Here is a 23,032-nt window from a genome sequence, read left to right on the forward strand (position 1 = left end):
AGTTGCGGAAAGGGTATGTTGGCGCTATAATTTCTTTCAGTCAACGATCGCACGCAGACCAGCCGAACGAAAGCCGGATCTGCAAGCGTCAACGGCTTGAAATCATGTCACACTGCGAGAACTCGCAAACCTCGGTTGCTTTGGCGTCCTTGCCTGTCTACGTGGGAAACTCATATGTCAAAGATACGGTCTGCCAACTAGTCCGCCGATCGTTGACGTCGAAGTTTTGCGCACATCGTATCCGTATCAGGCCTGACCACGGCTTTACATGCAGAGCGGGTGCCATTTTCTTTTGGCTCTGTTACTCTAAGTGGTGTTCGGAAGCCGCCCGTAGAACTTCTTGAAGGAAGGTTAAGAGTCGTAATGGTGATGGCAACGTGCCTGTAGAAGTTATTGAATGACCGTGAAGAGCCCTAATGGTGATGGCTAGGTGCCCGTAGAATTTGTTGAACGACCTTCAGGAGCCTTAATGGTGTTGGGAAGCTGATTGTATAGACTCTTGAATGACCGTTAAGAATCTTTATGGTATTGGCACAGTTCCGGTAGAAATTCCTGACTGACCTTTAAGAATTCGACGTGTCCAAAAAGACAGATTTTTTGACTGGGCGTGGTCGATTATTGGGGCAGCTAGTAGTATGCAGGCAACAAATAACCTACAACTTCAATTTTTTCTTTGGTGATGAATAGGTTCATATGTTCTGGATGGCGGGCTCTTTTGCCATAAGGGTGAATCACTCTGCTGCCTTTGCAGACAACAGCTTCCTGTAGATCGAACAGCTCGCACACAGGACAAAAGCAGTTTAATCAATTTTCCACCATTTTTGATTGTTTTAGTTGGATAAGTTTTTCGCGCATTGTTTTAAGATGTCAAACATTGGCCACACATTCTGGAAGATTCTTTTCTTTGTTGCAGTTTTACGCTGAAAATAAAACAATATGGACGGTCAATACGACCATAACGACAACCAACATCACATGTAAATGCGATATAGTGAATGAAACAACCCACGATAAAACATTTTTTCAAAGACGCTATTACTGGAATAAAACAACGTAAGTTTCCAAAATGAAAACTTTAAATGTCGTGCATGCTCATAAAGTTGACTCCCAAACAGGGTCAGCAACAACCTCGAAGGAAAGTTCATGCAGATGGGACTCATTAATACGAAGTCAACCTTTGATGGAATGCTGGTCGGCCCCAAAGGTAACGTACCGATGCAAATTCTTTGAAACATTTTTCTCAAGAATGGTCGAGTTCTGTAGGATGTAGCTGCTTAAACCTGATATTTAGTAGCTATCAGGAAGGAATATACCAAACGCTTTATGACGACGCATGCGCGCGAACACGAACATCGAGCAAAAAGTAAAATAGAAATGCCGGCTACCTTGTGTCTGTCGGCACGCCGCATATTCTCTACTATCAATCCTTACCAACTGGCTCAGCTCGGAGTTGTTTCAAGAATAAGATATTCCATTGTCCCATATTATAAACATGATGACTAGTGCATAAAAGGTTATGTGTGTCTCGATTATGATAATAACAAGCTTGTTTGTGTTCGTGCTAACATCAATTCAAGAAAGTGTCGAAATGCGCTTGTAAACAAGGCGCCAGTTGGTGCGGCGAGCGTCGGCGGCGTAACCGAACGAATGAGCACAGCTAAAGCTGAAAGTGATCGTCTAGCTAGAGTGTACTAGATTGGGGGAGTGGGTCCAACGAAGGCTCTCCGCTGATGCTTATATTATTGAAAAGTTGGTGGCGCCACCGTCGCTTTCTCCCGAATGAGCGGCCCCGCGCGCCGACCAGACGCTTGTCGCGTCGGAGACCCTGCCGCAGCTGCATGGAGCTTTTACAGGCGGATACTCGGTGGCGGCAACACTGGTATTATTCCCCACCGATATTTTGTAAATAAAATGCAGAAACACGACGGAAAGAATGGAAGCGACGCAACAACGACAGTGGATAGAGCAGACGAAAGTTACTCAGCCCGTGAGCTCGCCTCAGCCAATGAGCGCTGCCGAAACAGCCGGAGCCAACGTTTATTCTCCAGAGATTCAGAATAAGGCGACGGCAGCGCTGCCACAATTTCCGCGTTTTTTGCTTCACCCTCGGCGCTTACCAAGGCGCCCGCTAGACCCCCCCCCCCCTCACACACACAATCTAGAACACTCTAGTATAGCATTGCGGGGGACGAAACACGCGAGGAGGAAAGCGGTGCAGGAGAGTTCCGTAGAAACCTGAGGCGGAAAGCGGAGGAGGGTATGGCTAAAACGAGAGAAGGAAAGCGTAGTACTTTTACGATAGCTACGAGATGGCGCCAGAATGGCGCGCGTCATCTGGTAGGTCTGTCGGCGGCAGCTGCTACGAATCGCGCTCACACGTCACCGACGCGCTGGCTCTCACGATCTCCAGATTAGCGAGTCCGTCGCACCACAATTCGCTCCGTTTGCAACCTGCTGCACGAGACATTGTCCACGCCAGCAAATATATCGCGAGATGAAGAAGAAAAGGTATACAGCGGCGCTCAAATTTCGCATTAGGGAGTAACGTAATTCTAGATTCTTGTAAACGAGGCAACAATTCGCGTAATGCCATCACTGTAATATGTATTTGTATGTATTTCTTCATTGTAATATGTATTAGGCCGCGTTGCATCATTTGTGAAATTGTCATATTTTCTAAGTAAGACAACGGACCATTTAGCCGTGCATGTCGAGACAGTATTTGAATTTAGAAAAACAATTACTTGTACCGAGAGATACGACATGTCGTTCATCCTGACAGATCAGCGACAAGTGAACTTCAGGAAACTGCAACGCCGCATGCAATAATTCATTGCGCTTTTTTTTTATTTCAACGACAAGACTCCTTGTCGAATATCCTCGCTACTCGTCAAATATCATTCAGCCACTGAAAGCACATAGCTTATACCACCCTCATCCCGAGAGGAACTATTCTGCATCCCATAACAATCATCTCGTTAATTAGCGTGCGATCACAAAAATGCATTATACTTCCACGTCCACCATTCATATAGCTAATGACCACTGCTTCAAAAGTACTCGCAACTCCTCTGAACAGATTCGCGTTGTGGCACATATCGCTGCAAGAAGTGGATATCAAAACGCTTAAAATTCAGCCAGGAAACACGAAGGCGCTGAGTGGCTTTCACGTGCACCCGTCAAAGTTATTAGTTTAAGTGCACAGGGTGAGCATAATTTTCTAAGCACCATCAATATTGTGGTTCGCTAAACGGCTGCAATATGACACCGATACTTAATCTAGCAAGGTCCGTTTATACGATACACCGATAGGACGCCAAGTTTCCCGACTATTATGTATTTTTCTCAATGGAAGAATATTGCACAAGAATGCTTTAGCCCCAATTAGATAGGCCAGCAAATAACATTAACTTAGCCAGCCATTTTGAGCCCACGTGATCCCACTTGGACCTTTAAGGACACGCTGCAGAGTATACGAATATAGTATTCACTTTGATTTCTGCAATCTGGAGAAGGCATACACATATTCAGTGTCGATTTATTGCTAAATTCGGGGGAAATGCAGTTGCATTACGTCGATGATCTATAGCGTTCAATATCCATAAATAAAACCATATTCGCCTCTTCGTAAAGTGTTGTTCAGAAGCTGATATATAACACCGTCCTGCTTCTTCAAGGAACGAAGTGCAACTGACGGTTGATCGCGCAGACCACCGTCAGTTGCACTTAACACGTTGTTACGAGAGATGTTTTCCATGAAGAAGCTACAGGTAAGGACCAGCCAGCGAGAAGTACAGCGGAGCTCACGCGCCATACACTACTTCTTTCTCTGAATCAGTCGCGCTAAAATGAACTGTGATGGCACCGCGTGAGTCTTGCCATGTGAATAACTTGCGTCGCACGTGCACGCCGACGTTATGCCGTCGCTTTGGCGACGACATCGTGCTCATCCCTCAAGCGAGTGAGCATAACTGATGGTACTGTGCAAGTGGCGAGAAACTTGCGGTACAATCCCTTTTTGCGAACAGGTGTCCAGCAGCAAACATAGTCAGCGGGAGTAAAGCTGACGGGGATATGTCAGGCATCGTAGCGAGCCTTGCGGTGGCTTTGGGAGGACAGCGTCCTAAGATGCGCCAGTCGACGTGCTTCATCAGCACGACATAGAGATGAGGCGATTAAAGGATCTTGACGCGATAGAGGTACAATAGTGCCCAGAAAGCTCGGGGGCGGGGTGCGTAAGCAGAAGGAACGGTGCATGTCCAGTAGCTTCATACTTGGAAATACTGTACGCGTACGTTACAAAAGGTAAGACGGCGTACAAATTTGTGTGGTAAGCGGTGACATTCATTGACAGCATGTTGGTAATGGTTAGATTCGTCCGCTCCGTGAGGTGATTGGTTTTCGGGTGACAAGTAGTGGAATGACGATAGACAGAACCTCACAGCCTTAAAAGTTCTTCAACGACGCCGGCGATAAATTGCTGTCCACGGTCCCTGATGACAACCCGTGGAGCACCGTTACGCACTTATGACGTGATGCAACAAAAAGGAGACATCTGCTCCAGTGGCAGACGGAAGTGCCCCTGCTTCCGTGTAGCGAATTAGGTAATCGGCGCATATTATAATCCAGCAGTAGCCAGCTGGTGAAATTTGAACTGGGGCGAGCAAGTCGATGCCAACATTTTCAAAGGGCAATGCCGGTGGCCTAACTGGTTGCGAATTGCCTGCTAGAGCCATCGTCGCTTGCTTGTGGCGCTGACAAACAGTATAGCTGGCGACATACTGTTTCGTTGGTTTCCAGAGGCTGGGCCAGAAAAATCTCTAGTGAAGTCGGTGTAATGTGCGTGTGAAGCCAACATGCCCGCACGTGATATCATCGTGCATGGAACGAAGGACAACAGGACGCCGGTTTTCGGGCACCATTAGAAGCAATGGAGGACGATCAGCCGAGTCATTCTTTTTGTGCAGCAAACCATTACAAAAAGTAAATGATGTGGTTCCTCCTGACCCATGTCAAGCTGCCAGTAGGGCTTTGAAGATAGGCTCGCAACGTTGCTCGCTCTCGAAGGTACTGAGGTCTGGAAAATCGGAGAAGATAGAAACTAGGTAGTTATCAAAGTCATCATCGTCACGTGTAGTATGTGGTGAAAGGAGACGGAATAGGCAATCAGCTTGCGTGTAACTTCGGCCGCTCTTGTAGATGACGGAAAAGCTGCACTCTTGAAGGCGCAATGCCAAGCGTGCCAACCGGCCAGACGGGTCGCGCAGACCAACGTGCCAACATACTGAATGATGCTCAGTCACGATAGGCAATGCGATGCCTAGTGCATACGGACAGAACGTCTGAATGGTGAAGACGACTCCTAGACGCTCGAGTTCAGTAAACGGTGTACTTTCACTACGCTTTTGTAAGTGCCGACAAGCATAGGCAATGACATGCTGGCGATTTCCGTAGATCCAGCACAACCCACAATGCAGGCGTCAGTGTGCAGCCCAATTGAAGCTTTTGGATCAAATTTCCCCATAACTGGTCTAGAAGTAAACAAAATATCATCTGTTCAAGCGCAGACTCACAGTAAACAGTCCACAAGTGTTTGTGAAGGATCGACGTCAGAAGGCAAGCAAGCTGGGCGAAATACTTGATAAACCACCCGAAATATGAGCAAAGCACCAAAACTCTTCGCAGGTCTTTCACCGTCTGTGGCTGCTGGAAGTCTCGAACCACTGATATATTTTCAGGGTCTGGTCGTATGCCATCATTGTTGACCAGAAAGCCCAGTAGGAAGACTTGACGCTCACCAATATTACACTTCTCGGGGTGTAAAATAAGCCTAGCTTGCTGGATACAGTCTAAAAAGATCAACATGTCCTTATTGTGCATGTGAAATGTCCTGCCGTATATAATGACGTCATCTAAATAGCACATGCAAATTTACCATTTGAGTCGATGGAGCCCCATATCCATAAATCGCTCGAATGTCGCTTGAGCGTTGCACAAGCCAAAGGGCAACGTTGCACTCAAAGAGGCCGTCGGGTGCTACGAAGGCTGTCTTCTACTTGTCTGTGGGGTGTACTGGAATTTTTCAATACCGTGACAGTAAATCACCAGAAGAGAAATACTATTCAAAATAAATGGATGCAGTCGACGGCGTTGTCTATTCGTGATATGGCCTGCACGTATTTCTTTGCGACTATGTTTAGTCAGCGATAGTCCACACAGAATATCTACGAGTTGCCTTTTTAGAGCGCCATTCTTAGCGTCCACTCCTGTAGCGAGCGTTGGGGTTCGAGGCGTAACCGAGCGAACGCAGTGTGCAGCGGCTGATGAAAATAGCGGCGAGAGGGAAGAGTCACAGGAAAGCGGAGAGGAGGCTGCAGCGCAACCATGAGATGGAAAGCGGAGGAGGGTATGTAGAAAGCTTGAGAAGAGAAGCGTAGCGCAGCGAAGATGGCGCCAGAGTAGCGCGTTTCGTCTATGGCGTCGTTTGGCAGGTCTGTCGGCGGCAGCTTCAGTGAATCGCGGCCACGCGCAGTGGTGCCTACCCTAAGGGAATTTCCCTAGATCTAAGGCATATGGGTCGTCTTTAGGGGAAAAGGGATTTTTTTCAAAATCTAGGGAAATCTTCCGCTTACACATGGAGGAAAGAAACCACTGCCGCAATAGAACTACAATGGTGCGTCGTGTTTTGATTTTCGTCCCCGCAAATTAATTTCGCATCGGCTTACTAAGTATAACACAATTATAATCGTACAGTAGCTCAGTGAGTATATATGGTCAAGTAAATGGCAAGGTGTGGATGCCCACCAGCAATGAACAGATCACGCGTACTGATCTATTGCCGTCACTACCTAGCTGCGCTGTCAATTTTAGCATGCCTATAATGAGATATGTATCTGCAGCTGGCCAAAGGATTGTCGGTATGATGAGAGCAGAACTGAAGTCATCCTTTAAGAAATGTATTACGAAGTGCAAGCTGTTCACGAAGACACTAGCTGACTTCGGGATCAGATCGTGCTTTTGGCACGTAACACCCCAGCATTTAATAAAGACCAGGAACAAACTGCAAACAGTGGTCCTGCAGGGAACGCTTCACGCCAAGCCAGGTTTGGGAGGGGGGCACAGTTATAAATTTCCTGTGCACCAACGGCACATCGACATCATGCGTATATACATGTACCATATGAAATGAACAATCTATCGAGCAGTGATACATTTTTTTTCAACCTGATACGCAGCACATGAGTGGGAGCGGTCGTATGCCTCCAGTTGGGAACTATGGTCTGTATTAATTATATGATCCAATCCATTTTTGCCTCTATGTATGCATGTGTTTCAACAGCTCAATTAAGGAGCACGCGACAATTTGCTTCGGAGGTTGGCAACTCTGCCCTCGCTGGCCCCACGCACTGGCTCTCGGTATTTCCAGATTAGCGATGTAGTCGCGCCACACCTCGCTCCTTTTGACCCAGACCGCACGGCTCAATTTTACGCACCAGCCAATATATCACAAAATAATAACACGTATAGTGCTGCGTTTAAATTCGCATTAGGGAGTATCGTAATCATTGGTGAATTTTTTTCTGCACCAAGATCACAGGAGCAGCCCAGGTACTACATTCCTCGATCACTTCCATAACATTTATTCGACCTGCTCGGCAATGACTTTTCTATCTGAAGGCGAACCGGTGATAAGGATTCTGGCGAATTGGCGTCGCTAGACCTGTATGAATGCGGTGTTGCATACGGGACGCCGGTGGTGTATGGGACGCTCTATGGTCTCTAGCAAAATCACACACTGTGGTGTAGTGAGCGAGCACTCCTTGAAGCAGACGCTGCTTACCAGAAGACAGCGACTTGTTAATCATGCGCTTAAGGTCAGCGGAATAATCATGAGTGGAATGAGGGTTCAATTTCTTTCCGGTTGATGGCATTTCGACCGTTCTGACACGGGCCATGGCTTGTTTGTTAAAGCTTGTCAGTTTAAGTCATAGCGGCAAAAGTATGCATTGGGTTGAAACGTTCACTGTGCACAAACTAGTACAACCATCAGTAGTGAAAACGAGGGAGCGAGCGACTATCACATTTTTCTGGGTGCGTTATTAAATCGGGTTTGGCTAAACTACAGAAGGAACCCGTTTGAGGGCGAAATGAGTTCAGAGGTACAAACATTGCAGTGTGAGGGTACAAACACACATAGAGACACAGAGAGAAAGTCTGCGGCATCACTGATGATATCTGCCATTGGGGTTTGCGCGTTGCGGCCAAGAGAACTCAAGCCAGTATCAGAATCCAAAATTGGCCCCAACTCACGTAAGAAATCAATTCTTAAGATTGCGTTGCGCGTGCAAGCGCAATAAATTCCCTTCCATATGTGTCCTCCCCTAGCGCAATTGAAACAGAAGAAACCCAATGTGGGCGTAAAATTTCCCCGCCTACTCTGCGAAAGGTAGCGTTCCTATGCCACGAAAACATAAATTTCAACAGCGGGGCTGTTTAAGCCGTTAGTCATCCACAAAAAATGTGGGCCGATTCTGGCGGTAGCACAGAAAGGGTCCAAGCGCAATGGCACATAACCCTTTGAACAAGCGAAGCTGAGCTTGGCTAACTCTGGCTAAGCACGGTTGGGACTACTTAAGCTTAGTCAGTCATAGATAACCAATCGATAGCAAATGAATAGCTAAACGATAATCGATCAATAATCTGATAGTTCGCGTTGAAGGTTAGATACGCTTGGCGTTTTTGTGAATGCAGAGAAACAGGCAACGGTAAAGCGGAGTGAGTGCGAGCACCAACAACCACACCCGTCTTCTTCGTCTTCTGCTGGCGCCCGTATTTGTCACTACAATCACTCCCTGACGAAAAAGGAGCCATCCTGGTGACCTATCGAACAGGCAGCACTGGTGGGTCGTAGAGCGGCTTCAGTCGGTGGACATGAATAGTTTCGCGTCCGCGACGCCGTTCGTCCGTATATGGCTGAATGGGCTCAATGACGTAGTTGACCGGGGAAGTTTGTCGGACAACCCGGTAAGGGCCATCATACTTTGAGCTGAACTTTGTGAAAAGGCCGGGAATAAAGGAGGGAACGCGGAGCCATACCAGCGTTCCAGGTGAACATGATGGAAAAGGCAAGCCTGCATCTCGACTACGTTTCTGACTGGCCTGGTTTGCGCGGTAAGTGAGCGTGTGGCGGCTTCGGATGCAGTCGTAGATTCTGAAGTGTCGGGATGACACAAAAGAATCATATGAATAAACGAGGAAGGTTCGCGACCATAAAAAAGAAAGAAAGGATAAAATGCCATGGTGGACTGAATGACGCTATTGTAAGCATACGTAACAAAGAGAAGGATACGGTCCCCGTTAGTGTGGTCACCGGAAGCGTACAGGGCGAGCATGTCGCCGAAAGGACGACCGAAGCGCTGAGTCATACCATTGGCTTGCGGATTATAGGCGTTTGTAGTGCTATGGACAACGTTGTATTCATTGAGCAGGCCTTCTGCAGCTTCGGAGAGGAATGAGTGACCACGGTCACTCAGTAGCTCGCGAGGCGCACCGTGTCGAAGAACAAGGTTGCGGAGGATGAACAAGCCGACTTCACGTGCTGTGGCCGCCGGAAGCGTCGAAGTTTAGGCGTAGCACGTGAGGTGGTCCACGTTGACGATGACCCAGCGGTTGGCCATCTGGGGTATACGGTATAGAGCCGCAGAAATCAATGCCGATACGGTCGAAAGGCGGGGAGGGAGAAGGCAGTGGTTGGAGCGGCCCTGTTATCTTGTGAGGTGGGCTCTTGCAGCGTTGACACTTGGAGAACGAGTGGACGTAATGCCGAACGAAGCGGTACATTCCGCGCTAGTACTGTCGAAGCCGTAGGCGTGCATATATTTTTAGTACACCTACATGGGCGCATTGCGGATCCGCATGAAAAGAGGCACATATGTCGGAAGGTAGATAGCGACGTATCACTAGCAACCATTTACGGCCATCAGATAGGTAGTTGCTGCGGTACAGAAGCCCTTCATAGATGGCAAAGTGGCGAGCAGTGCGCCGAAGCGAGCGGTGGGTGGTGCGTGGTGACGATTGAGATAAATATTCTAGAAGTGAGGCTATCCAAGGATCCCAGCGTTGCTCAGCTGGAATATCGGAGAATGTAAGAGAAGAAGAATCGTAGCCCGAGACAGATGCAGCAACATACTCATCGGGCAGTGGTGAGCGTGAACGATCGTCGGCATCCGAATACTTACGGCCTGACCGCTAGACAACACGGATGCCACAGTTCCATAGACGAAGCGGCTAACGAGCTGGCCGACCAGATGGGCGTTTAATGACGACAACCAGGACAGGTCATGGTGATCAGTGCCGACGTCAAATGGACGGCCATATACGTAATGTCGAAATTTGGTGTTTGCCCAAACGATTGCAAGACGTTCTTTTTCGGTGACCGAATAGTTCGTTTCCGCTTTGGTGAGAGTGTGGCTGGCTTAAGAGACGACGTACTCTTCGAAGCCAGACTTACGCTGAGCAAGAATGGCACCGAGGACAACTATACTAGCGTCCGTGAGGATTTCTGTTGGAGCGTCCCGGTCAAAGTGTTGTAGAATAGGTGGGGATACCAAAAGATGGCGTAAGGTAGTGAACGTGTCTTCGCAAGCTGTAGATCATGCCGAGATGCCTCGGCTGTTGGCAAGCAGCTGCATTAAGGGGGCGATTATGGATGTGAAATTACGCGCGAATCGGTGAAAGCACGAACACAGGCACAGAAAGCTACGAAGTTCCTTCAGCGTAGACGGCCTGGGGAACTGGGCGACGGCGCGAAGCTTTGCAGGGTCGGGAAGGACACCGTCCTTGCTGACAACGTGGCCTAAGATGGTAAGCCGGCGGGTGGCAAAGTAGCACTTCTTTACGTAAGCTGCAGTCCAGCGTCTGAAAGGCAAGTCAGGACGCTCGCGAGGTGGTTTAGATGGGAGTCAAAGTCTCTGGAAAAGAATACGACGTCGTCCGTCTAGCAAAGACATGTGTGGCCGGCGCATTAAAAAGGCTGAATGGCATCACGTTTAACTCATATAACCCGCCTGTGGTTACAAACGCAGTCTTCGGACGGTCAGTATCATTCATAGTGACCCGCCAGTACTCAGATCGAAGGTCCAAAGAGGAAAATGACTCTGCTCCTTGCAAGAGAGCGTCGCCGATTCTGGGCAGCGGATAAACATCTTTTCATGTGATCTTGTTAAGGCGCCTATAGTCCACGCAAAATTCAATGCTGCCGTCCTTTTTCTTCACCAGCACAACTGGGGAGGCCCAAGGGCTGTGTGAGGGCTGTATTACGCTACGATGAAGCATGTCGTTGACCTGTTCGTCAATTACACGGCGTTCAGCGTGAGAAACTCGGCATGGACGCTAGCGAAGGAGTGCATGGGTGCCAGTGTCAATGTGGTGAACGATGGCATATATGCAGCCCAAGGAACATTACTGATGATTACTCGAGCTGCTCCAAGAGTTGGGTACGCTGGGCAGGCGGGAATTTGGAATCGATTGACGGAAGGAAGGCTTCTAAGGAGGACGAATCGGCTATGTTAACAGGAGTGTTGCTGTCGACGCGAAGACATCGTTTCGTCAGGCAGTTGATTAGAGTAGGCGGAATCAATATTGTCAAGCCAACCTATACATTCACCACGGAATAAGGTGACTGGGAAGCAGCAGGACCGATCCCTGACATAAATGGCGCTGCAGGAGTTTTCGACTGTGAGAACGCCAAAATTGAGAAGGAAGTGCTTGCGAGAGGTGAAAGCTTCGGAGTGCGAAAACAGGGGGCGAAAAAAGTGCTACAGAACAAAAGACAAAGGAGGTATGTCATTGTCCACGGTGACGACGACTCGAGAAAGCGGCTTGTCAGATGCGGCGTCACACGGCGGCGGCAACTCAAGTTCAGCACGCTCACAGTCAACAACGGCATGGTTAGTAGAAAGAAAGTCCCAACACAAAATAACTTCGTGCGAACACGGTGAAAGAACGACAAATTCGACTACATACGAAATGTCCTGAACGACAAGGCGAGCTGTGCATGCCACTGAAGGTTGAATGTGGTGCGCGGTTGCGGTACGCAGGGAGACGTCGTAAAGTGGAATCGGTATCTTTTTTAACTTGCGGCACAGTTCTCCATAACAGACACAGCGGCTCCAGTATCGACAAGTGCTTGCACAGAAACTCATTCTATATTCACGGTTATTGCATTCGCAGGTAGAAATCGAGGCCTTCAATTTGTCGACATGAGCGCAGTTCTTGCCTCCGGAACTGCAATGGCTAGTTTTCCGCTTGGACGGGTGGGGGGCGACGAACCATAGGGGAAAGGAAACGGCGACATGATGAGGGCGACCGACTTGTGCCGTAGCCACGTCGATCGTTGCGTGGGAGGAGATAGGGTACGGTGGCTCAGAAGGAAAGTAGCTTTTATTTCCTTCGTTCGCATTAGTACAGAAGTTACGACGACCACAGAAACGTGCGACATGGCCAGGTAGACAACAGAAGTAGCAAATAGGCCTGTTGTCCGGGGTGCACCAAGGATGAGTGGCCGGCCGTGCGGGACGGCGAAAAAGAGGCGGGTTCGGGTGGACAGACGCACGCGCAGCTGTTTCTTCTTTTTCTTTCTCAGGTTTTACGTGCCAAAGCCAGTTTCGATTATAAGGCACGTCGTAGTGGATGGCTCCGGAATGGCTCCGGAAATGCAAGCCCACGGGCGTTTTTTCATTTCGCCTCCATATAGAAATGCGGCCACGGCGGCCGGGATTTGATCCCACGATCTCGTTCTCAGCAGCGCAACGCCTTAGCTGACTGAGCTACCACGGCAGCTGCGCATGTGAAGCGTAGAATGTATTTGCTTGTCGAACAGGATCTGTGCCGAGTGGCATTGCTGGTGACTGTCGGCGTCCGACTTCGCCATAGGTCAAAGAAGCAGAAACATGCGGATGCTGGTAGGTGGTTGGTAGCACCTCAGAAATTTGCTCCTCTATGGCCTGTCATAGCGTCGGAGCAAGCGCCTGCGGGGAGTCCGGGATGCAGCGAACAAGAGATAATTCTCGTGCCACTTCTTGGACAAACTGCTGTATCTGTCACATTAACGTTGCGGTGACAGTAAAAGCGGCGCTTACAGTTAACGTTGACATGTTGGCTGTGTCAGAGCTCGGGAGGCGTGGAGAAATGTGCTGTTTCCGCAACTCGTCATAGCTTTGACAATACTGGACCACGTCTGTAACAGTTTGGAGATCTGTAGCAATGAGCGTTTGAAAGGCGTCGTCCTCTATCCCTTTCATAATGTGTCTGACTTTATCAGCTTCGGACAGCGCAGGGTTGAAGCGACGGCAGAAGTCTACAATATGCTCGATGTAGGACGTGAAGTTCTGGCCGGATTGCTGGGCGCGACCGCGTAAGCGCTGTTCTACGCGGATCTTGCGGACAGTGGGTTGGTCAAAGACTTCTGCGAAGCTCGTTTTAAAGGAGGACCAGTTGGCAATATCAGCTACATTGTTGTGGAACCACACCTGTACTAAGCCTGCCAGGTAAAAGTTGACGTTGCTGAATTTGATGCCATCATCACACTTATTGTGGGCGCTCACCCACTCATACAACGTGAGCCAGTCCTCGATGTCGTGCTCGTCGGTGCCGTTGAAAATGACAGGGTCTCGCTGTCGTGGTACGCCAGAGCAGGCGACCCCTGGTGGTGCGGGAGCACCTTGCTTTGGCACGTCGTCAGGTATAGCCGAGGCTGCAGGGGGGTTGGAGGCCGGGTACGGAATTCCAGGATGAAAAGTTAACCAATACGCTCCACAAATTCATAGTGCGCGGTCAAGGCAAGATGCGCTCGACATTTTTATAAATGCACAGAAACGGGCAACGGCTAAGCGGAGCGAGTGCGGGCACCAACAACCATACCAATCTTCTTCTTCGTCTTCTGCTGGCACCCGTATGTGTCACTACAAATGAACAAATTCCCGATAATGCTGGGCATGACGTGGTAGTGCTTAGCCTAGCCCAAATGCGTAGCCGATACATTGTGATAGCCAATCGATAGCCAATCAATATCTAATCGATAATCGATTAATAATCAATACATTCTCGAAAATGCTGAGGATGACTTGGTAGTGCTTAGCCCTGGTAGTACGCGCCATTGAGATTGGACCCTTTCTGCACTACCGCCAGGATCTTGGTAGTGCTTAGCCTTGGTAGTACGTGCCAATGAGATTGGACCCTTTCTGCACTACCGCCAGGATCGGCCCACATTTCTTGTGGACGACTAATCGACATTATAAGGCTTACGGTGTTCTTTCGGTGGAGCCCTAGTGAACAAACACCGTAGATTTTAAAATGTACCTTCCAACAATTATTTAATATTTTTGAACAGCTTGGCCAATGTTATCTGGGACACCCTATTTAGGTCCTATGCACGCTCTACTGGTCATACGACTGTGGTGATCCTTTGTTTGAAAAGCAAGGATGGCGTACCCACCATACAAGTTCTGCTCTGCACACATGCTTGAGGTAGACGCTGAAGCTTTTACACTATTGCCAAAGAAACAAATGAAACAAAATTTTCAACTGGTCTCCAAACGACCGCCTGAGATAGACTATTTACACACAGAGGTTATACGAAAGAGCATACACAAACGATTTTCTGTGTTCGTGCTTGAAAAATAACACAACAAAGAAAGAAACACATGCGAATGTTTTAGTTACTGAGGAACCTAATTATGCACCAGTGCAGGCGCACTTGCTTCTTTGATAAGGAAACCCTTTGGAATCTTGGCTGAAGTGCAGATAAACATTGCCTAACAAGGTGAAACACTTCTACACCACAATTGCATACGCACTTGTACAGCGCGCACGGCTGTGGATGTCACCATGCGTCCCTGGACCTTCGTGAGAGGTGTCTCGAGCGCACCCTTAATTGCAACGTCTGGAACGAGAATCAGCGCCGGCTTATTCGTGGAATGCCGAAAGCTGCACACATCAGAAGATGCAGTAGGTAGTAGTAATTAGCAAGTAAAAATAGAACCAAGGGGTCTAGTTTTTGTTCGCCACAATCATATGAACCTTACAATAACAACACCAAGTAAAATAGTAGTAAATTACTTTGAACGTTTGGCGTGAACACAATTGAGAATATCTAATAAGCGGCTATGTAATAACAAAATATGAGCAAGTTGTTGGTGAACACAGTGGGCACTTCAATAACCTGTGGAGCGCGTCAACTCCTACTTCAAAGAACAAAATTCTCAAACTCCCTAACCACCTCACAGACAAATCAAAGCGCCCACACAACTGCAATCACTACAGTAGAAGTCCGCACTGCAATTAAAATTTCAGTATTTTCTGTTGCTCCTGCTGGCAGCATGGGTGGCGCTACATCCTCGCTAAATCGTTGCGCCTAGTACAGGCAGTTCTTCTTGCATGAACCGGACACAACTGACAGACAAAGTTTTAAAGGGAATAAATGGCGTTGCATGTTACTATTAGTTACCGTAACAGCTCGTCTTCGTCATTTGCTGTCTTTGTCCCCGTGCGCGATGTAATTCACAGTAACAAAAGGCAAGCCGTTCGTACCGTCCACGCCTTGAGTTTGCTGAGCCTGAGCCTGAGTTTAGAACATTTGGTCTCAGCATTTAGAACTGTACCACAGCAAACATGCGCACTCCATAAATATAACGGACAGTACACCATGATGACCTCAGTTATCCATACAATTGTAGCATTGTAGGAACCAAGTGAGCCACAAGTTTTCCTTGGCGCTTCGTCTGGTAACCCTAAATCCTGCAATATTTCTTACAACACTGCTTCATATAAAACCGAACAGTCACGAAAACTTGTAGCATCTATTTTCTTTTCGGGGAAATCTGTCCGTGTTTATTTATGAACTGAAAACTACCTGTCGAGGCTTGGGGCCTCATTTCGGGCAGCTTCTTCGAGACCTGTACTCGCGTCGGGGAAAACGAACGCAACAAAATTATATGTGATACTCTGCCAGTGCCTATTGACAGCATCGAAGTCTTTTTGGTTGATATGGCATGTTCCATTCACGACGCAAATATAAACATAACGGAACAAAATTAATTGTTGTGCCATAGGAAGGAAAAGTGCATAGATTGATATACAACCCGCTGAATACAGTTGCAGGCAGGGTTTGAACCAGCTGCAAACCACTTCGTTATAATTTTTTTTACTACACAGCGAAACCAAAATAAAAGAAATAAACGTTTTCGGCTCAGTTTGGCCACCTTTTCTGTAGCTTTTCACCATTTATTGCCTACACTGTAGGGTCTTACCTGTATGTAATGTAATGTAATGTACCTGTAATGCTACCTGTATTGCCGTGAGAACTATGGCGCACTGGTCCAAACAGTTGCAGCTCCAATTTGAGTCAGGAAAAGTGAACATAGTATTCGCAGTAGAGCGTGGTCACCTTTCGCCGATATGGAAAACTTTCTTTGCTACTGGCCTCAGTTAAGGAAAGACAGAGCACTCCGCAGATGCTGACCCAACATAGAAATGACTTCCTCCGTTCGACAATGGATGCTTTAGGTCATCGGCGAAGAAAAAAAATTGTGACTCAATACAGAAACTTTTAGTAAATGCGTGTTCCTGTAACACAGAAACGTAGGTCCAAAAGTAAATAAGCGCTATGCCACTCGGCCTTTCATGTCCCGCGGGCCTTCTCATCCCTAAAGGTTCCTTAGTCTTCAAATCTCAGATTACTAGGCATAAATTAATTGCAGCGATGATATGGGCACACCAATGGAGTATATTTCCTTCATGATAGATCGGTCGTAACAGCGCTAAGGCAAGGTGCACCTTATTCAGTTGGGTTGTTTGGTTGATTATGTTAGAAAAGCTAAATTTTGAACACGGCAACACATGATTCATAAAAGGAGAACAGTACTGAGCACTCCATCGAGTGCCTATTTTCTGCGTCAGGTGTCGTCCTGCTCAAAATTCTGCCGTTTAACGATGCAATGTCATTAATGGTAACGTCGAGTCATGAAGGCCCTACAGCACAAGCATTAGGGCACTAAGCTTAGGTTCTATAGCTACCTAAACGAGCGCATTCATTTCCGGTCCTGCGACAACGATCTGTCAGACGCCATGTTTTTAGTTGCCAAGTATCCACATATTATTTATAAATTGTGTTTAGGCCAGCAGGATGCAACTGCGCCTTGAGTACACAGAAACCTACGCCAGTAACACTTCATCTGCTACATTTTGGCGACTCCCGGAGCAGACGATGACGCAGGTCTTTTAAAGGTACTGTGAAATTTCAATTGAAACGAGTATTGCAACTAAAGAAAAATTCTGGCAGAACTTATCTCACGACGGCTGTCGATGGTATTTCGAATGGCATTCAAGCAATGTAGTGATATAACTGATTGCGAAAGAGACATTTATTCAGAACTTGTAGTGTTTATTCTGATACTGGCGTTGCTTCGAGAATATCTGCATATGCATTTTCGTTTGCTATTGGCCCATGTTGCTATAAAACTGCCTTGCCAAGGTCGGCCGCAACCATGACGGCATTACGATGACTCCATTGCGACTACGCAGTGAGAACGATAGAATGACGAAAAAATTGCGGCAAAACCCATCCCACGCTGACTGTCGACGGTATGGCGCAAACATTGAATCAATATAGCGAAACTACGCGTCTCCACCGTTGAAACAGGGTATGTATGAGGTATCTGCAGCGGGACTCCTCTTTCGCGCTTCCCTAGAGCACTAGGCGCCATCTAGTGCCGCTGTCGTGAATGAAGGGGGCGCCGGTTCGGGCGAACGCTGAGAAACGGGTCATACGGCAAACGGGCTCCCTTCTCGCGCTTCTTTCTGGGCATGCTGCGCCATTTAGTGGTGCTGCCGAGTAGTCCGCACCTAGCTGCCGACCAGTGTTGCCAGGTCCGACGAGGCGTCGTGGCCAGAAGCTAGAGAAGTTGTAGCCCAAATGTAGCCAAACAGAAAAAAAAGTGGAAAATATTTCGTAGTGAAATATAGCCATTTTTATTTGCAATTTTATTTGCGTATACATTTTCACATTCCACTACGGCAATCCTTTTTTGCACAACCCGTCGTAACAAAATGTCTGTGTTGCCGTGACGGTCGGCCCTTTATATCAACAACAGCAACATCATGCTTGCACAGAGCACTTCTTGGTTGGCCCCGGAAACTCTTAAGTTCCAGCGATTCGCCGCAGAGGGCGACATCAGTGCTTTTATTTTATGACAGATAGTACTAAGTTATTATTTTTAGTTATTTACAGTAATAATAACTATGAACTCTGCTTTTTAGTTGTCGTGAACACAAAATAATGTTTAGCTTCATCGATCTGTCACGTTACCTCTGCTAAATACGGCATACAAGTTAGGTGTCCAGCGATCTGCGACGGCGACGTGCTCACGGCTTTTTTTTAATGAGCTAAAACAAGTCTTTCGCGCTATGATATCTCGCGTTATTTGTCTCATCGTCCTATCTTGTTTTCTCATTTTTCTATTTTACATTTTCAATTAGGTTGGCCCGGATTAGCTTCGACGCACACTACCTATATAGTGTCAATTTACATCAACCTGGCCGCCATCTTAGGTCTCTAGCACGCCAAGAACATGCGTTAAGAAAAGGGACAGGCAACAGATGCCACTCACTGTCTGAATCGGTGTAAGCGGAGCTTTAAAAGATTGCTGCGCAAACCGGCACACCAGTGTAAGAAGCGCGCAGTCGTTTTCGGCAACGAGCACGTCCCGAACTAACTCGCTCGAAATGGTAAAAGCCGCGACGGCGCACAAAGAGCAAAGGTAAACAACAAATTGATAACAGTGGTTATGCTGTGAAAACGCTCCTGTCAAAAAGCAAACCATGTTGATGGGCTAATAAAGTTTAAGAATAGGGGCCTCTAAAGTTTGGGGCCCCAAAGAGCTTTGCGGGTGTTAGCGTTGAGGCATGCAGGAATGAAGAGTTTCGGAATAGGCGTTATTTGTTTGCGGATACCGTGTTGTGTTGCCGCGTCACTAGGGCGTCTAAAAAAAGCTGTTATAAATATTAAAATAAAATATACAATTTTATGATAAGTACATTAATTTATACTTCCGTGTTTTCGCTTTTAATTACAATTTAGAACTTATTCTATTAGCAACATGCAACTTGTTGCGCTTAGTTATGAGTAACCAACCTTACGCACCTTCACCCAGCCAAGTCAATCCGTGATAGGCCTACGAGCCATGAAATCGACAATTGAATTCGGAATCAGTGGGGCGTATAATGAATCAATCTACATTACACATGTTGGTTGAGAGAAAGCGATAACCGCAATCACTTCTTCTAGCTTACGAACTTCACGCATTACCAGGAATGGAGCCCAGTTTTGTGCTAGGTTAGAGCTGTCGCTTCTATGAGCACCGCCATGTTTGTTGACGAAAGCCTTTGGGGCTCCCGCTAAATCGATGAATTAGTGTGCCCGACGCAAAACCCAATACGTTTGAGGCCCCTATTCTAAAACTCTAATAATTGCTGGGGTTTTACGTGCCAAAACCACGATATGGTTGGGAGGCATGACGCAGTGGGGGACTCCAGATTAATTTTGGCCACCTCGGCTTCTTTAACGTACACCCAAGTACATGAGTGTTCCTGCATTTAGCCTTCATCGAAATGCGGCCGCAGTAGCCGGGAATCAAACCCGCGTCCTCGAGCGAGCAGCATGACACCCCACAAGCTAAGCTAACGCGGTGGATGAAGTTCATGTGACGTGGTGCACTGATGTCATCGTAGCAAACATGTTTCGATATTAGCAGAATGAGTATCTGCATACATGACGCTACGGGAAAACCATCTAGAAGTAAAGGCACCAGAACCCACCTATGGTTCGGGGTCTTGCTCCCATTCTTTTTTATACGTTCTCGCATACTTGGCTCACTTGCCCATGTTTGAATTCTCCTCTCTGAGGAGGATCCAATCTTACGTCCAACCTATCGAAAGGAATCTCGAATCTAAGCACGACGAAAAATTAATCTAGCAGGAAAAGGAAAATGGCAGTAAAGCTTCGCGCCAGAAACGTGGAGTAGGTCGAAAGCTGTGCCCGGCGCGATACTTCATCCGGAAGACATGGCCATGAGCACACTGCAGCGTATCATCCACCCGTGCTTCCCTTCTTTCATGTCGGCGCCACGATCGCCCGACGGCACTGACCCTATGTTATTGCTCTCCGTTCCTGGGCATCGCCATGTTACTATAGTGTACTGTGAAAAACCCACTTCTCCCAGGTTCATACCGATGCCCGTGGATCGGGTGCCTAACGGTCAAATAGGGTGTAAGTTTAAGTTCATCAAAGATCAAAGCCACCGGCTCAGACTACAGCGCAGAGAGGGAAGGAAAGGCCGGGGGGTGGGTTGGAGGTTATTTTGCGCACGCACACACGCACAGCCACGCGGCCGGCTCAGCCAGCTAAAACACAGCCTTCAAGATTTGATTCTACCCGATCAGAGCCACCTCTGGAGCGTGGATTAGGGCGCCACTTATAGCCCAAACACAGCCAAGTCGCAGATTTTCAGTAGTCCAAATATAGCCATATAGGCAACTCGTCCAAGTCGACGCCCAAAGATTTTCCCGTATCCCAATTTGGCTATATAAAGCCAAACCTGGCAACACTGCTACCGACACTTGGCGCGCTGGAACCTTTGAACACTGGGAATCGTTGCCTGACTCGTTGCACACGCAGTGATACATAGTCACGGACTCAACTTGTCCAGAGGGTCATTGAAGAGCGGCACATACCTAGTGAAGTCATGGCGCAGCTCGATAAAGGGCTCGCATAAATGCCTTCGCTTGAAGAGCGTCAAATACCCAGCGCATTTGTGGCGTGGCCTGCTAATGTGTCCTTGAGCCTGCTAATGTGTCCATGAGGATCCCTTGTGAGGTGGGTTAAATTCCTCTCAGCACCGGAGTAATGTAGACTATTTTTCGACAGTGTAGAACGGTACATTCCCACTGTGACATATGTATTCACCCAAGCTGGCTTCAGAGAAGTTTGTGAAGAGCTGCACACACCTTGTCGCACATACGCTGTAACCGAATTTGGCATCGAAGAGGTTCATTGTAGACTAGCCCAGACCCCGTGGCGCATACCCTGTAGTAGTAGTCGCGGTGACTCATCGCTGTGCGAAATACGTTCGTTGATGAGCGGCACTTAACTACACATTTGTACATACTCAGTGACTCAAGTTGGGCCGATGGTTCGTTTCGAAGCCTGTTATCTGAGCACAGCAGCCCGATGCACTACCCATGCCACCGTTGACTACCCAATGACCCATGTAGGCAGGAAAATGCTTAGATACCAACATAGATAGATTCCTAGACGTACACATACATACACAGATAGCCTCCGCAAAGTGCGCGAGGTACCCTAAAATGCTCACGCATTTGAATGACTCACGCCGATAGAAAAATGGAAGCGGTATAACGACGACAGCGTTAAGACAATGGTAACACGACGGGTGTATGATGACCATGTCCTGACAACAACGGTATTTCGAGAGTCGCGTGACGAGTTTAGGACGACAATGAAACGGCCATGTCGGCATCACGACGGCGGTATGAGAACAAATGGATGAGAGTGACGCCGTTACGGCAAGGGCATAATAATCGCATACAACGTGAGGATAATGAGAGGACGACGACGGCGTGAAGACGACTGTATGACGACAACTGCATGGTGACGATGGCGAGACGACGGCAGCATGCCGAGAATTTGATGACGAAGCTGGAGTGATGAGGACTGAACGACCACAATGACATCACGACGATAGTACAGAACAAATGCATAGCTAGTGTGTCCCGAGGATGGCATGGCGACGACGCCATAACGTTATTTGGATTACAAAGCTGGAATGACGACGATGCAACGACTACGACGGAATCACAACCACGAGCACACATCTAGTGACCCAAGTTGTTAAAGAACTTACTTCACTGGGTTGGTGTGAAAGGCGTTACGAGTATGACATGACGAAAGTATGATGAAGCTGGAATTGCTATAATGAAATGCCCACGACGGCATCACAACAAATTATGACAACAAACGCCTGAAAATGTATGACGACGATGATGTAACGACGAGAACTTTGCGGCAGATGACGAAGCTTGAATGATGATGATTCAATGACGACGATGGCATCCAAACCAGGAGCACATACATGGTATCCGAATCTACAAGGCAACTTGGTCCACTGAATCAGCTTGAAATGCGTGACGACCACGGTCTCACACAAGTCAGATGACGAAGCTGGAATGTCCACAATAGAAAACCATGAGGGTATTACGACCAAGAGCCCATATCTAGTGGACAAAATTGCTAGGCAGCGTGGGCCACTCGGTCGGCATGAAATGTTAGCTAAATAAATAAATCGGATCTAAATGTCTGTTGAAGGCAAAGCATGCTAAAGGGACCAACACCACCACACGGCAAAAGTGGGTTCGGTATCACACCTCCGCAAGGAGTGCTACTGTGCTCACAATAAGCGACAATGCGACCTCTTGTAACACGATTTTAAAAATGATATTTAAAGCTGCTGCTCAAACACCAAGAAAAGAAGATAAAATAATAAATCTACGTTTCTGAAAATATGATTATCCCTTTTTTTCTAATAGGTGGGCTATACACAACGAAAACGCAGCTACTCTACGTAGACGATGCCTACCAGTGTGGCCTCTTCTCTGTATCTCTAACGAATGGGGGTAAGTTGCCAAAAAATAAAGTTATTTACTCGATTGTTGTACCCACCCTAAAGCTACAAGAGGAGGGCGGGGGTGCCCGGGTGTATGATCTTAAGGTTCTTAGCAAAAAAGGGAACCTACACCAGTTAAACAAATTTCAAAATTTGCAGATTGATTTAAATGTGTTTTTACTTGTCCCACCTAAAAATTTATGCAAAATGTGAGATACGTTTAAATAAAAAAATTCTTCGAATTACACGCACTCTGGGAATCGTGTAAGCGACAGTTTCTGTGGTGTTGGCGTTGA

At 47.5% G+C, this 23,032-nt stretch overlaps 1 long non-coding RNA gene across 1 annotated transcript; it reads left to right on the top strand.

Moving 5' to 3' along the window:
- The first annotated feature begins 917 nt into the window (after window positions 1-917).
- Window positions 918-22,769, top strand: LOC125946892 (uncharacterized). Its single transcript, XR_007467961.1, has 3 exons — window positions 918-1,053; window positions 1,116-1,204; window positions 22,660-22,769. It is a non-coding gene; the product is annotated as an uncharacterized LOC125946892 (long non-coding RNA).
- The last annotated feature ends 263 nt before the right edge of the window (window positions 22,770-23,032 follow it).

The sequence above is a fragment of the Dermacentor silvarum genome, chromosome 7 (assembly GCF_013339745.2).
Source record: "Dermacentor silvarum isolate Dsil-2018 chromosome 7, BIME_Dsil_1.4, whole genome shotgun sequence".
Taxonomy (NCBI): domain Eukaryota; kingdom Metazoa; phylum Arthropoda; class Arachnida; order Ixodida; family Ixodidae; genus Dermacentor; species Dermacentor silvarum.